A 12,069-nucleotide genomic window follows, 5' to 3' on the forward strand; every position below is an offset into this window, starting at 1 on the left:
GGTGAGATAGGTCTAGGTGAGATACATCTAGGTGAGATACAGTAGGTCTAGGTGAGATAGGTCTAGGTGAGATACATCTAGGTGAGATACATCTAGGTGAGATACAGTAGGTCTAGGTGAGATAGGTCTAGGTGAGATACGTCTAGGTGAGATACGTCTAGGTGAGATACATCTAGGTGAGATACAGTAGGTCTAGGTGAGATAGGTCTAGGTGAGATACGTCTAGGTGAGATACGTCTAGGTGAGATACATCTAGGTGAGATACATCTAGGTGAGATACAGTAGGTCTAGGTGAGATAGGTCTAGGTGAGATACGTCTAGGTGAGATACATCTAGGTGAGATACATCTAGGTGAGATACAGTAGGTCTAGGTGAGATACGTCTAGGTGAGATAGGTCTAGGTGAGATACGTCTAGGTGAGATACGTCTAGGTGAGATACGTCTAGGTGAGATACGTCTAGGTGAGATACATCTAGGTGAGATACAGTAGGTCTAGGTGAGATAGGTCTAGGTGAGATACATCTAGGTGAGATACATCTGGTGAGATACAGTAGGTCTAGGTGAGATAGGTCTAGGTGAGATACGTCTAGGTGAGATACGTCTAGGTGAGATACGTCTAGGTGAGATACATCTAGGTGAGATACAGTAGGTCTAGTAGGCCAATTGTAAACTGGAGGATGATTAGGTGACCATGATGGTTTGAGGGCCAGATTTAGCCAGGACACCGGGGTTAACCCCCCTACTCTTACGATAAGTGCCATGGGATCTTTAATGACCCATTTAATGATCCATATGACCTACATATGGAAATATATGCTGGGCATACTGTATGTTTACTCAGATAGGCTTCAACGTATAGACTGTAATTGATGCCTGTAATACTATTGACATTCAAATGTCTGTACATATTTTAAGTGCAGCATGGCATAATTGTTTACATTAAAAATAGCAATGAAAACTTATATTCAAGTGAATCCCGATTGGGCATCCGTTCACATCCATTCACATCAAACAATAGATTACAATCCTTTTCCAACGTCATTGATAGATGTTCTTAGAAATCCCTAATTCAACAGCAGCACGGAAAAATGACCAGCTATGAACAATAAGGTATATATTATTATTATTATTATTAATCATAGTATTATTATAAGATACATTTATATAGGTCACTGGTGATTTAGCACACATGCAACAATGTCATGATGGATATAATCATAACATTCTCTAGGGATATGGGGAACCTGCACTAATGGTGACCCTACTGGCTGGTGCCAGACATAAGGATGTGGACATCAGTAGATGACATGGGACAATGAATTCATTGGTCACAGTCATGCACCAGCGGTAGCAGTGAAAGGAGGCTACATTACTCCAGACACAAAAATACATGTATGTTTTATTTTAGAAAAACATGATGCATAAGCGGAAAAGTGAATGTTAAGCTCATACAGGTTATTATAGAGCAAGTCAAGAAAATGTTTGATTCAGTAAATACACTGACCACAGCCTGTGAAGCTGAAACATTAGCTCCACCTTGCTCGGCTCTGGCCTTATTCGTGACATTAGCACTTAACTAGCCATTCCAAGTTAACTATGACCCCACCTCTAATGTTGTCCAGAGATGGCCTTACTATTTTCACAGTACAATAAAAATAGCCATGTCACTCACACAGAAACAGAGACTGGCACACGGAAATAAATTATCCATACTGGCAAAGATAATAGGCCAATGTCACACCCCAAAACGGATGTGAAGTTGATTGCATGTAGTTTGAGACACTTATTCTACATGTGGAAAAAGTGGATGTTATTGTTCTATAACACGGCTGATGAAATAGATGCAACTAGCCTACCCATGGTATAACTACAATTATAAACTGGTGGTTCGAGCCCTGAATTCTGATTGGCTGACAGCCGTGGTATATCACACTGTATACCACCGGTATGACAAAGAATGCATTTTTACTGCTCTATTTCCGTTCGTAGCCAGTCTATGATAGCAATAAGGCACCTCGGGTTTGTGGTATATGGCCAATATACCACGACTAAGGGCTGTATCCAGGCACTCCGAGTTGCGTTGTGCATAAGAACAGCCCTTAGGCGTGATATTGGCCATATACCACACCCCCTTGGGCCTTATTGCTTAATTATCCCTCTCCTTGAAAATAAGAGCCCATTATTCTTTCAGGCAATTAACCCATAAACCTCTAGTAAAATAGACCTGGTGGAAGCTTCAGTTATATTCTTAGTGTGTATAACAACACTATTATAACAACACACTATTATAACAACACTGAAAAGGGAACTGGCCTCGTGGCAGTGTCTATGGCAGAGTGAAGTAGGAGGGTCTCATGAACAACATACAAAATACTGTAGTAAAGTGAACTCATTTCCCAAGCTTCCTCTTGGCTGTTAAGAAACAATGGCAGGGCTGGACAACAAAGTCCTCAAACATAAAAAATGAAGATATTCTTGAAGAAAACAACCTTGTTGTTAACAGGAGGTCATTGAGACTAGACTCCAAAAAGAGCTTCATGAGTGGCATGATGACCTTGATAATAGTTTACAGTATACTGTATACCTTGTTGTTACCAGGAGGTCATTGAGACTAGACTCCAAAAAGAGCTTCATGAGTGGCATGATGACCTTGATAATAATTTACATTATACTGTATACCTTGTTGTTACCAGGAGGTCATTGAGACTACTCTAAAAAGAGCTTCATGAGTGGCATAAGGACCTTGATAATAGTTTACAGTATACTCTCAAATTGATGCAGAACTATATTTAAAGTACTCTAACTAAAGTATGGTAAAATGGGTCAGTACTTAGGCGTAGGCTACTTCAGTGTGCTGCCTCTCCAGTCATCCAATGAGTCGGACACAGCTGCCTACAGCCAGTGGTTACAGTTGGAGTGCTGGCTATGATTATCAGTGGCACAGACCCAACACTTGAATTCCTGCAGGAGGAGACAACGATTCAAAAGCAGATGGTCACTGTCCCGCTCTCAAAGAATTCCAGTCTGTTTCACGCAGACAAATGGCTGTTTAATGCAGGAGCTGTACCAGAAGTTCTGTGTAGCTTTAATACATCGGTGTATTAAGGTACTAGCTATTGTAAGCCAATCAATTTGTCTGACTATTGTGTTTCTAAAATGTTTGTATAGTATTATTTCACAGACCACCGCCTGCCTGATTCACATTAGTTTATCACTTTTCATGAGCATAATGGACAAAGCAGAATCTCGAGCTTTACTGATTAAAAAAAAGAGAGAGCTCTTTTCGAAACACCCCTCTAAATCATGGGAAGTTGACATTAGGTGACGTCTTGAAAGAGGTTCGAGATTGTCTCATGGAGAGGACTATGCATCCAAACTAAACCAAAAATATAAAATTATTCAGATGCATTGGCAGCACTTTTTAAGTTGAAGTCTTGTGTGGTGAAAAAACCTATACATTACACAAAGAGAGCCGATATGAAGTAAACCAGGTCACTGAGGCAAGCTGTCTGGCTTCAAAATAAAGCCCCCACACTACAGAACACACAAGGGCTTCATCTCGGGAAAGAAACAACTGACCGAAAAGAAATGGATATACTCAGAAAAATCCTCTGACATTACAAATAGACGAACCAATCGGATAAAAGCCCTGGTCCGTAAACTCCACTGATTAACTGGAAACAACAGGACATTCAGATAACCCGACCGGTCCAGTACTGCCTAGCCTGAACATAGCCTGGTTGGCTAAAGCTAAAGGCAAGCATTAGACTATCAAATTGTATCAACTAAAGGAAATGTAGCAAATAATCTAACACTACAGTAGCTACAGGTCAGCGTTATCTTCTCAGATACACAGTAGCCGATTACATGGCAGGGGAGATTTGCAACAATGCAGCAAGCCCACAAAAGCTGGAGAAGTGGCCATGCATGCAGCATGACAATACACTGCAACCAGCCTAACCAGTCTCACTACTCTCTCTATATAACGTTAGCCAATAAAACATCAGCCTTTATAGGCGAATCATTCTGCATCGCCCCATTGTGAATTTTGAGTTGTATAATTTAAAACGTTCATCTGCTCTTTCATAATTCACAAATATGCCCTGGAATGAAAACCTTGTCGCCAATTGTATCATTGTTCCAGTTACATTGTCAGAAAGTAGGCCTAAAAACATAAAAGATGGAGTGGGAATTCCAAGAACTGCATTTATTTATTCATTTGTACAGTTGGTTTACTTGGAAGCAATACAACATTCTCTCCAAGACAATCATACAGCTGTGGAAAAACGTTTCATTATCTTGCATTTCTCACTTACCTTTTATTTACTGCTCTATTTCGCTGGCTTTTATGGTGGAGGCTTGCAATATCCAATGGAACTGTACACTGATCTCGGTGCCCAGACCTAGTAGCCTATATACGTTATTCTTCTCTCAGTTGCTCAGCAATAACGCTTTTCCTTACAAATAGCAGTTTCCTACATCCTCCACGAGTCGCCAGCGTCTGCGGTTCCAGCTCGACCCGGTGGGCGTGTTTTCCACGTTGGTTGGCAAATACAATAAATGCAACTATCAAAAACAAAGATGTTCAAAAATGTTGTTACAATATGCTAATAAATTCGATACATATGTATTAGTGTACATTGTTTTGGCCGAATAAAAGCTATTTTATGTGATTGTGAAGACCAATCTGATAGGCCTACCAACGCGATATTGTGGTTGTAGTTTTTATTTTAAACAGTTCAACAAAAATTGAGCATCACCTAAAACTACAAGTTCCAAGGCCCCTTGCTTGGTTCGGGGAAGTATTTGGAAAGCTGCTTGATTCAACGGTTGACAGCTGAATTTAAGCTAGACATGCATCAACTCTGCTGATATCTACATGGTAGCAACGTTTTTGGTCAGACTTATTTTGTATGTGTAACTTAGCTAGCTAAATACATCAAGGACACACATATAGATACGTTCACACGTTATCCATGAAGCCACAGTTCGATTCTGTTGAGCCTAGGAGGAAGAAGAGTTGGGAGCGTATCAAACTAAACTGAAGAGGTAACGTTAGGCTAGCTAGCTAAAGATGAGGGTTGAGTTTAGCCATAACATTTTGGGCTATAACTAACGTTTAGCTAGCTGGTCTTTTTGTTGTATTTGTGGTTGACATTAGCCATAGGCCTAGCCACTTAAGGTGTTGCAAGAGCTGGCTAAATAAGAAAACATCCCCAAATGTACTCTCTAGTCTGTCTCTTTAAAATATAGATACAATGTAATTTGTTTGTTATTGAGCCGTGCAAATACACAGTCATATCCGTTACACAGTAAACCTTTCAACATGATGATTTGACCCCGAAAGAGAGCCAACCGCAGCATCCAGCAGCTCAGATGCAGAAGGCAGCACGACTGGAGAGGACTCATGAACCGAAGGCAACAGAGTGAAGCTGGTACTTTAGCCACAACCCCACTCACTGCCTGTGATCAATGGCATCACTTCAGTACCATAGACCAGGGGTCTCCAACCCCAGTCCTGGAAAGCTACTGGGTGTGCAGGCTTTCATTCCAGCCCTGCAGTAACACACCTAGCTAATTTAATTGATCATAGTCCAGATTGAGGACTCCCATACTCCAGACTCAGGACTATGCTGAGCTGAATACTTTAATCAGATGTGTAAGGGATGGGCTGGAGCAAAAACCTGCACCCCTCTTGCAGCTCTCCAGGACTGGAATTGGAGAACCCTGTAAAAGACACAAGGCATTATGGATCAGGGTGATTCCATGCCAGGATAGACCCAGACTATTTTTGGTATCTCCAATTGTTCTGGCAATTCTCACAGAGAAGCTTCACTGGGAGGAACAATTTTTGATATGCTTTTTACATCTGTAACACAGTTCTTTTGAAAATCATAAATAAAGTGGCCATATAAGGCCCCGTTTAGACCTATACATGCTTCCTGTACAACCCGTTTAGACCTATACATGCTTCCTGTACAACCCGTTTAGACCTATACATGCTTCCTGTACAACCCGTTTAGACCTATACATGCTTCCTGTACAACCCGTTTACAACCATGCTTTTAGACCTTTATACATGCTTCCTGTACAACCCGTTTGACCTATACATGCTTCCTGTACAACCCGTTTAGACCTATACATGCTTCCTGTACAACCCGTTTAGACCTATACATGCTTCCTGTACAACCCGTTTAGACCTATACATGCTTCCTGTACAACCCGTTTAGACCTATACATGCTTCCTGTACAACCCGTTTTGACCTATACATGCTTCCTGTACAACCCGTTTAGACCTATACATGCTTCCTGTACAACCCGTTTAGACCTATACATGCTTCCTGTACAACCCGTTTAGACCTATACATGCTTCCTGTACAACCCATTGATCTGTGAACCATACACAAAAAAACAAAACCTTGGTGTCAATATTCTCCAAATAGTGTGCTTTATTTGCAGAAGTTTTTGTGTGGGCTTTATTTGCCAATGTTTGTATATGAGAATTACCAGAACAATCTGAGATACCAAAAATATTTTCTGGCCAAGCTGGCGTGGAATCGTCCATCAGCACTGATTTCCCAGAATGACATGCTCACTTCATTATACATATCCTTGGATGTTTTGTAGCTAGTGTAACGAACCTGGGTTTATATGCACGGATATTGATATCAGAAGTGATCGTATCTTGCATCCACGACATTGTAGGTGCTTGGCCGGTGAGCGCATTCCTATAAGACGTGGAGTCTCTAGCTAGCGCGAGGATGCGCTCTTTGAAAGGAGGGAGTAGTGTAACGACTCTGGGTTTATAAGCGAGGATATCGACTCTGCCGCTTGAGCATGCTTTTGGGGCACAGTCGATAGCGCGCTGGACTTCGGGCTAGAAGGTTGAGGGTTCGAGATCTGCTCCCTGCCTGTTTCCTTACAATTACATTGGTGTCAGAAGTAGGATTAGTGTCACAATCAACCTTTTACCTTTGTATTTGTAAAGGTACCTATACTAATTCATTATGTTGTGTTTCAGTCAATCAACTGCGATCACTACTGCAAAAGAAACAAAAATATAAACTTTTCCTTCAAAGAAAAAGTATTTTCCAAAGGTACTATCTTCAAGACTGCGTAAGCATCTATGATAAGACTTAAGACAATTAACACAACGCAGATGTCTAGATGTCCTTTCCCTTTATCAGCCTAGGGCAATGTATTTATTGATCACCAAAAACCCAATTGGAAATGTTATCACATCATGATTGCATTATTGAGTTTAGACACTGGTGGTGTGGCAGACTAACTAGGTTTTCCCCCACTTTCGGTGGGTGCAGCACTGTTATTGTCCCATTGTGAATTTGTTCATGACTGACACAGACAATCTGTAATCCATTTTACCAGAGTTGTCAAGATAATGTGAGCATGCCTGCCGTTCAAGACCTGGTCCACATTCTGCACAACCAGTCAGTACATCAAGCACCTGGAGGCTGAGGTCAAGTTCAGTAAGGTCTGTCTGATGAGCCCACCTCAGAGTCTCGTTACCACTGAGTCTCATGAAAGTTCTTCTTACGCAATTTGGTCACCAATGGATATTCATGTCATGTAATGAATTACAGTGGTAGATTTTCATCTTGTTGGATGTTTATAATCCATGAAGTTTCTACTGTTGTCTATTGTCCTAAGAAAGCACAGTTGTTTGTAGGTCTGTGTATTTCTTGTTGTTTGTGACTGTATCTGTTGTTTGTGACTGTATCTGTTTGTGACTGTGTACAGTGCATTCATTTTGTTACGTTACAGCCTTATTATAACATTGATTTAATTGTTTTTTCCCCCTCACGAATCTACACACAATACCCCATAATGACAAAGCAAAAACAGGTTTTTAGACATTTTTGCAAATAAAAAAATAAATAATAAAAAATGGAAATATTACATTTACATAAGTATTCAGACCCTTTACTCAGTACTTTGTTGAAGCACCTTTGGCAGCGTTTACAGCCTCAAGTCTTCTTTTGTATGACGCTACAAGCTTGGCACACCTGTATTTGGGGAGTTTCTCCCATTCTTCTCTGCATATCCTTTCAAGCTCTGCCAGGTTGAATGGGGAGCGTCGCTGCACAGCTATTTTCAGATCTCTCCAGAGATATTTGATCGATCGGGTTCAAGTCCGGGCTCTGGCTGAGCCACTCAATGACATTCAGAGACTTGTCCCGAAGCCACTCCTGCGTTGTCTTGGCTGTGTACTTAGGGTCATTGTCCTGTTGGAAGGTGAACCTTCGCCAGAGGAAATCTTCAACAGAGAAATGCTGGAGTTCTGTCAGAGTAACCATTGGGTTCTTGGTCACCTCCCTGACCAAGGCCCTTCTCCCCCGATTGCTCAGTTTGGCCTGGCTGCTAGCTCTAGGAAGAGTCTTGGTGGTTCCAAACTTCTTCCATTTAAGACTGATGGAGGCTACTGTGTTCTTGGAGATCGTCAATGCTGCAGAAATGTTTTGGTACCCTTCCCCAGATCCGTTCCTCGAAAAAATCTAAAATCCTCTTTTTGCTTCGTAATCTGGTATAGTGCTGTAGATTGATGAGGAATAAACAACTATTTAATCAATTTTAACGCTGTAACGTAACAAAATGTGGAAAAAGTCAAGGGGTGTGAATACTTTCTGAATGCACTGTATCTGTTGTTTGTAACTGTGTCTTTGGAAGTTTTTGGAGCTGGTCAAAATAGGATTATATCTGGTCCCAGGTGGAATACAATGTTGGTTGACTGTCAAATGGTATACTTAATTTTTTTGAACTTTAGGAATAGCATAAAATCTTTGAGCCAAAGAGAGGTTAAGGGAGGATTGACAGATTTCCAATTCAATAAAATCCTTCTGCGGGCTAACAAGGAGGCAAAGGCAATAGCATCTAGTTTTCTATTGGACTGGAAAGGATTTTCTTGTGGTACTCCAAAAATAGCTGTTTCTGCTCTGGGCTGCAAGTCTATAATAGCTGTTTCTGCTCTGAGCTGCAACTCTATAATAGCTGTTTCTGCTCTGAGCTGCAACTCTATAATAGCTGTTTCTGCTCTGGCCTGCAACTCTATAATAGCTGTTTCTGCTCTGGCCTGCAACTCTATAATAGCTGTTTCTGCTCTGGGCTGCAACTCTATAATAGCTGTTTCTGCTCTGGCCTGCAACTCTATAATAACTGTTTCTGCTCTGGGCTGCAACTCTATAATAGCTGCTTCTGCTCTGGCCTGCAACTCTATAATAGCTGCTTCTGCTCTGGCCTGCAACTCTATAATAGCTGTTTCTGCTCTGGCCTGCAACTCTATAATAGCTGTTTCTGCTCTGGGCTGATCAGATCAGATTTTACTAAGTGATGGGTTATCAAGAGACATGATTGTCTAAAAAATATGAGTCCCTTTAGTTGAAAGAGTGTTCTCAAAAGGGCTTCCAAACCCAATCCGGGTGGTAGAATTGGAAAGGTGGGGTTTTGAGTGCGAATAAACTGGCGAATTTGGGAATACCTAAATAAACTTAAATGGTTAGATAACGTTTTTTGGCAAAGTCGTCAAAATTGGCAAAGTTGAGGTAAGATAGAGGTAAAACAAAACGTAGTAAGGCCATTCTTCTGCCACAGCCTAAAAGCTGAATCCAGTTTAGCTGGAAGGAAGAGGGGATTATGACATATAGGACCTTGAATAGGAATTGAGTCCACATTTCAACAGTACTGAAACCAATTGGATTAGATGTGTAGCGCGAAGCTGAGAGAGAGAGAAGAATGGAGGTGACTAAAGCTGCCAAAGAGGAACAGGAGTTGGCTTCTTTTTGAAATGTCTATTCAATACAGCTACACCCCAATTATTTGTTGTTCAAATTATCATGGCAATGAATGATTGTATTCCCTCCCAGGTAAACAGCCTAGAGCAGACAATACTCAAACACCAACACCCATACCAACAGTGTCTTTCAGCAAGCAGAGGAACAGAAGTGGAAGAAAGAACTGGTGGGCCTGTATCACTATTGTCACCTCTCTCCTTCTGTAACAGTATAACTTTAGACCGTCCCCTCGCCCCTACCCGGGCGCGAACCAGGGACCATCTGCACACATTAACAACAGTCACCCACGAAGCATCGTTACCCATCACTCTACAAAAGCCAAGGAGAACCACTACTTCAAGGTCTCAGAGCAAGTGACGTCACCGATTGAAACGCTATTTAGCGCGCACCACCGCTAACTAAGCTAGCGTTTCACATAACTTGCACCTATACTGTACACTCACCCCCCTTTTGACCTCCTCCTTTTCCGCAGCAACCAGTGATCCGGGTCAACAGCATCAATGTAACAGTATAACTTTAGTCCGTCCCCTCGCCAATACCCGGGCGCGAACCAGGGACCCTCTGCACACATCAACAACAGTCACCCACGAAGCATCGTTACCCATCACTCCACAAAAGCCACAGCCTTTGCAGAGCAAGGGGAACCACTACTTCAAGGTCTCAGAGCAAGTGACGTCACCGATTGAAACGCTATTTAGCGCGCACCACCGCTAACTTGCACCTATACTGTCACCTCTCCTTCCATACTGCCACCTCTCTCCTTCCATATTGTCACCTCTATCCTTCCATACTGTCAGCTCTCTCCTTCCATATTGTCACCTAACATCTAACATCACATTTTCAACTTGGCCTCAGGAGCAGCTCAAATCCCTCTATCTAGCCCAGACAGGGACACTGGAGGCTCAAATAAGGTCACTGAAGGAAGTGAACTGTATGACTTTAGAGATTAGCATTAATGCACAGAGATCTTGCATATCTGATTAATCAGGATTTCATTTTTCATCATCCTCTTTTCGTACATCCTGTTTATGTTGTTTTGATCATTCCATTTAGGAAAGACCTGGCCAGCAGTCAGAATGAGTGTGAGGAGGTGAAAGGTCATCTGTGACTTTAGGGGGTGATGGCAGTGCATAGGCTGCCTCTGTCTGAAGTGTGCCCAGAACGAGGTAGTGCAGGGACACGCTCCAAAGTCCAGGCCATCCAGAGAGTCACCAAGTCAGTGTGATCATGCATTTGTTTCCTGATCTTTTGTTCTTTATTGATCAGCGTAGTTGGGTTCCTTCAATGTTTCTTCCATCTCATAACAGCAAACTACCAAGCAAGGGACATTTTTCCTGCCCATTGACGCCTAAGGTTTTGCCATTGATCACACTTTATTGATTCCCATGTTGACTGGTAAGAGTCTCTGAGCTATGTCAAGGGAAGGATGTTCAAATTGAGATGTCATCTCAATCAATCCAGTTTGCATCTGACATAATGCAATCAATTCTCATCCCCCCTTTAGCAAGGTTGTCAAGAATTTTAGTCTCCATCTCAATCACAAATGATACATCTGGCTTTGACAGGGCATGGCATGTCTACAAGTGACATTGTTAGAAAACATTTGCCCACATTGAAAAGTGTGTGTGTGTCCCACATAAAGCATGATGAGCTGATGAGTGTGCTTTGCTCGGAGGGAGGCCCAGCAGAGGGTGCCTACCAGCAGGTCAAACTGGCTGAGGAGGCCAACCTGGAAAAGACCAGGGTGTCAAACAACCACTCACTAATGGAGCATTACTGAGCAACAGCAACATCTACTGGTCCGGCTCCTCAACCACACACTTTAATGGACCCCCCTGTACCTGATAGAATACAGTGCCTTGCAAAAGTATTCATACCCTTGGATTTCTTCTACAAATTGGGATTAAAATTAGTTTCATTGTTATTTTTTGTCAACTATCTGCACAAAATACTCTGTAATGTTAAAGTGAGTTTTTTTATATATATTTGTTTTTAGATAAGTGTCACGCCTTGGTCAATATGTTTTGTGTTTTCGTTATATATTTTGGTCAGGCCAGGGTGTGACATGGGTTATGTGTTGTGTTCGTATTGGGGTTTTATAGCATTGGGATTGTGAATGATTAGGGGTGTGTCTAGTTAGGCTTGGCTGCCTGAGGCGGTTCTCAATCAGTCAGGTGATTCTCGTTGTCTCGGATTGGGAACCGTATTTAGGTAGCCTGAGTTTCACTTTGTATCTTGTGGGTGATTGTTCCTGTCTTTGTGT

At 41.9% G+C, this 12,069-nt stretch overlaps 1 protein-coding gene and 1 long non-coding RNA gene across 2 annotated transcripts in view; one reads left to right on the plus strand and one right to left on the minus strand.

Annotated features, from left to right (window-relative positions):
- Positions 1–4,489, minus strand: part of LOC115119609 (centrosomal protein of 170 kDa-like) — a 99,457-nt gene extending 94,968 nt beyond the window's left edge. The window contains exon 1 of the mRNA XM_029648457.2: positions 4,317–4,489. The gene's annotated coding sequence lies outside the window, so the exon portion shown is untranslated. The remainder of the gene's footprint in view (positions 1–4,316) is intronic.
- Positions 4,490–4,841: 352 nt separating this feature from the next.
- Positions 4,842–8,348, plus strand: LOC115119611 (uncharacterized). The gene is made up of 3 exons (XR_003862011.2): positions 4,842–5,049; positions 5,314–5,435; positions 7,387–8,348. It is a non-coding gene; the product is annotated as an uncharacterized LOC115119611 (long non-coding RNA).
- The last annotated feature ends 3,721 nt before the right edge of the window (positions 8,349–12,069 follow it).

This window comes from Oncorhynchus nerka, linkage group LG28 (genome assembly GCF_034236695.1).
Source record: "Oncorhynchus nerka isolate Pitt River linkage group LG28, Oner_Uvic_2.0, whole genome shotgun sequence".
In the NCBI taxonomy this organism is placed as follows: Eukaryota; Metazoa; Chordata; class Actinopteri; order Salmoniformes; family Salmonidae; genus Oncorhynchus; species Oncorhynchus nerka.